The sequence below is a fragment of the Magnolia sinica genome, chromosome 6 (assembly GCF_029962835.1).
Source record: "Magnolia sinica isolate HGM2019 chromosome 6, MsV1, whole genome shotgun sequence".
NCBI classification, from domain to species: Eukaryota; Viridiplantae; Streptophyta; class Magnoliopsida; order Magnoliales; family Magnoliaceae; genus Magnolia; species Magnolia sinica.
The window spans coordinates 2,252,909-2,258,073 of NC_080578.1; positions in this window are offsets into that span (position 1 = coordinate 2,252,909).

Genomic DNA, 5,165 nt, shown 5'->3' on the forward strand with positions numbered 1-5,165 from the left:
TTTAATTTTAGCACGGTACAGGTTTACGTTGCTTCAACCGCCGATGACGGTCCAAATCCTATAAAGAGGTGGGAAATTTTCAGCGTCTCACGTCAACACTAAAAATCAACGGTCCGATCATAGAACATCTCCCAAAATGGGGCCTCAAGGCACGTGCTGGTGATAGTAAAGTTACCACACGTGTACGAAACGAGGTTTTCATTGTCATACAAGTTCCCGCAGACGGGTACAGCGAGAAATTGACCTAAAAAAGCTGTTGCAGATGGACCGGCTTTATCAGACGCGGATTGCCTCCAGAATACCCTGCAGCGGATTCCTGCAGCACTAGTTCTGTAGGACCCACCGTAATGTATATCAACACCGTCCATCCGTTTTTTCAGCTTATGTTAAGCCATTATCCAAAAAGTAAAGTAAATCCAAAGCTTAAATGGACCACACCATATGAAACAGTGGGGATAATGATAACCACCGTTGAAACCTGTTCATAACGTCACCTGCGGACCCAACCTGAAAGAAATTAAAACACAAATATGGGCGTTCAATCCCTTCTGCTACGGTCATGGATGTACGGTAGGGAGATAAGACATACATCACCGTGGGACCCACGGAGAACTTACGGCAGCAGGCATTCCCCTCCAGCTTTATCGCGTTACTTTATTCTTTACTTCCGCGTTGCCTCCACGTCAGCTCTTTTTTAATCTTTTTAAGAGAAAGCCATCTATCAGTACAAAAAAAAGCTGATTATAAATAAATTAAAAGCTGATATTACGACAAATCAATCTTTCTTTCTTTTTTCTTTTTTTTTTTACTTTGGAAATCAGCAAACTGCCATTTCCGTTCGTCATTTAACCGGGACCATATCTGCAGCTCATGCAATCTTAACGGGCACTGCTGCGAGAAAAGCACCCAATGTTTGTAGGCCACCGTGTCTTATATGTAAAATCCACTCCGTTCATCAGGTTCTGTACTCGATTCTAGTGCCTGTGATAAAAAATTCAGTGAGATCCAAAGCTCGAGTGGGTCACAACATATGGAACAATAGGGATGAGATAGGAACCATAGGTTTGAGTGTGGAGCCACCATGGCATGCATCTTTAATTTTTTAAAAACGTTAATTAGGTGTAAATCACCAGATTAAGTGAAAATACAAAAAAATCACCCCGACCAAATATCAGGTGGGCCACGCAGTGTGAACTTACAGGTCTGGGAGCAGTTTTATATGTGGCCCCACATAGCTTGGGCGATTAACGCAGCTTTGACACAGCCGCGCGGCGTGGTAAAACAGGCGCTGTAGACGGAAATCATACGGTAGATCCGATATAACCGGAATATGGTAGAGACATCTTTTCAAATCACACGTGGCATGGTTTTTTATGGATCGGTACCATCCATCTAATTGAAAATGCTAGGGAATGCAAATGATTCAACATACAAACATATCGGATGAACCTATCCATCTGATCAAAAAACTTCAAAGAGACCGTAGAAAACAAGATGGTCCTCCTTCCACGTATAGCACGGAGGCGCGAATAAAAGTACTATTTGAAATTGTCTAATATCTGTAAGTTTTGAAACATGTCCATGCATATGTAAGGCCCACTAGATTCTGTCCACTTCGACACATCACGTGCCATGTGTATCATTGAAAGATGGTGTTGTACCATGTGGACGGGGCGAGAGGATTGCGTAGCGTGCTGAGCAAACTGTGAGGCGCCCACCGTGATGTATGTGTCTTATCCACTCCGTCCATCCGTTTTACAAGATAATTTTATGGCATCAGACTAAAATTGAAGTACATCCACAAGCTCAGGTGAGCCACACTATAGGAAAGAGTGGGAACAAAACACCTACTGTTGAAAAATTTTCTGGGGCTACAGAAGTTTCGGATCATCCATGTATGTGTTAGCTTATTAACAGATTGGATGACAAAGAAACATCACTGTAGACCCTAGAACGGTTTCAACGGTGGGGCTTACTTGAACTTTAGATATGATTCCATTTGGGTTCGTTACCAAAATGAGCTGATAAAACGTACGTACAGCTTGGATAAGACACGTATATTGCGGTGTGCGCCCATAGTTTTCTCAGTACGCTGGACGCGGATTAGATACTTACACGTTGAGTAGCCAGACTCGCTCTGGAGTGACGTCACCAAGTTCTGTGGGACCACCATGATGTATTTGTTATATCCAAGCCGTCCATCCATTTACATATATAAATTTGGGGCATGAGCCAAAGAATGAGTCAGATCCAAATCTGGAATGGACCCCGCCACAGAAAAAAGTGGGAAGAGTGACGTCCACCGTTGAAACCTTATTAAGGCCCACTATGATGTTTATCTAAGACCCAACGTGCTAATAAGTTAAGACAGACATGAAAGAAGGGAAAACACAAATTTCAGCTTGATCGAAATCTTTTGTGGTGCTTAGAAATTTTTAATGGTGGGCATCACTCTCTCCACTAGTTTCTGTGGTGGGATCCACTACAGATTTGGATCTGACTTATTCTTTGGTTCATGCCCTAAATTTATATCTCCAAACGGATGGACGGTGTGGATACAACAAATACATCATGGTGGGACCCACATAACTTGGTTACGTCACTTCAGTAGCCAGTCGACCTGTCAGTATCTAATCCGCGTCCCAGTACGCTATAGCTTACGCAATCCGCATCGGTGGCAGGGAGTCTGCAGTGCCTGTGAAACATGAGCACCCGGCGCATAGATGTCCTTGCGGCACACGTGTGGCAATCTGGATTTGATCCGATCCGTCCATTTGATAAATTCGACAGTGAATGAACCATGCGCGGATAATGACCCTGTTTGGACAGTCGGGTATAAACGGACAAAAAATGACAAAACTCCCTGACTTCCCACAAATGGACACTTGGCTCTTGAGACAGGTGCTTTAAACATTCAGCTAATTTCTGCCCTTGTATGATATGGCACGGATTACAGGATCTACCTAATCAGAGATGGGCTCGATTGGTCTGTACGTACATGATCTGAACCTACTAACGTACTAGGAATTCCTATGGGACGATTAGTAGCGGAAAGGAGCTACGTTTGTGGGTATCCGAACCCTGCTTTACATGGGCTGTGTGGCATGTGGACGCGATTTGGCTAGTATACTTGTCGGTGCTCTGTGGACCAACCATGATGTGTGTGTGTTTTATCCGCGCTGTCCATCCTTTTTTCCATATCATTTTCGTTCTTGATCTAAATCTTAAGTGAACTATACGACAACAAATAGTAGTAATTGAATGTCCACAATTGCAAACCTCCGTCATAATATTTATTTGACATTCAACGTGTTGATTAAATCAGATAAACCAGATGATGAGAATAAACAAATATCAACTTGATCCAAAACTTTTGTGACCATAGGAAGTTTTTAATAGCTTATTCAATCAACATCATTTCCTATAATGTGGTCCACTTAAGATTTGGATCTATTTCATTTTTGGGCTCATGCCCTGAAATGATCCAGAGAGTGAATGAAACACATACATCATGGTGGGACAAGAGCACTTTCTAGCCGCCACTATTGCTAAGTGGCCGGTGCCTAACACCACTGTACATGGCATATGTAAATGGGTGTGGGTATCAATTTCAGCTGAGTATTGTACACTGTAATCCATATGAGGACCCGGTCTAAGCTCAATTATATTTTAATATTATATATAATATTCTTTATAAATTAATTATTATAATTACTTAGTAATTAATTATTATTATCACTTTTTATTTAAAAATCGAAGTAAAAAACATCTAATTCTTACATTGTCATTATATATAACTCTGCATGAGATCTAACCATCATCTTACGAGGTCAGCCCAAAATCTAAAGTGGGCACAACTTGGTGGGTGCATTAAACATGCAGCCTATCTTACATGGTCAACCAACCATAGGCCCACCTTGATGTGTGCATTGTTTATGCCACCAAACACATCTAACAAGATTGAAGCACAATAAAATGTGGGCCCACTTTTGTGTGTGCATTGCGATGCCATAATAAACTTGTTAGATAGGATAACCCACTATGAAAGTGAGTGCCTTTTAAGTTCAGCATATCCATCCATCATAGTCCATGTTCGCTATTTAATTTAAGTAAGCACATGTCATAATACTAATTAATTATGTGATGGATGGAGAGTATCATTAAATCATGAAAGCTACCTCATCGTTCCATATGTACAATTTACGATATTGAGTAAGCATATGCTATTTCTATGATGATAAATCGTGTGATGATGGACCGAAAACATCTTTAATAGAATTTTCTTTTTAAAATATCGTATTGTTATTTTTTATATTTTTTGATAAAAAATTTACTTACAAAATTTAATTTTTAAAGTTAAAAGTAAAAAAAAAAATTCATTGAACATTTAGAAATAATAAATGAACATGCAGTGTCTTAGGTACTCGCCACCCAGTCTGTATGAGTGCTCATTTCAGGTTTTATATAGGTGTGGGTTGTGTATAGCTCTATTAGAAGCATTGGTATAGCTGATTTTGCGCCTGGCGTGAGCCTGACTCATTGCCACCATCGCCTATAGTAGCCAAAGATAACAGCGGTGGATTAGGTTCGGCCAGGCCTCACCCAAGATAGTGCGGCCTTTATTGCAAGCTGTCCATTCAGTTTGAAGGATCATTTTATAGCATGAGCCAAAGACTTTAAGTAGATCCAATTCTAAGGTAATCTATCCTATAGAAAAAAGTGATGATTGGTCATCAAGGGGCTACAAAAGTTTTGGATCAAGCTGATTTTTTTTCCCTTTTCATTTAGGTTTATATGATCTTATAAATAGGTTAGATGACAAATAAATATTATTTAAAATTATAATGGGTCCTTGGAAGTTTTTAAGGTTGATTCATTCAACCACCATTGTTTTCTATAGCATAATTTTTTTAGATTTGGATCTTCTTTATTTTTGGGTTTATACCCTAAAATAATATGAAAAAACGGATGGGCCGCGTGGATACAAAATACATAAGTCAAGGTGGGCTTCGCGGTAAGAGCCGCACCGTCTTGGGTGCTTCTTGGGACGCACCAAATCCACTCTCAAGGACAATTGACTTTTTATTTTATTTTACTTTTCTGACTTATCTGTCTCATCCATGCCGTCCATCTATTTTTCTAGATCATTTTATGGCATGAGACGA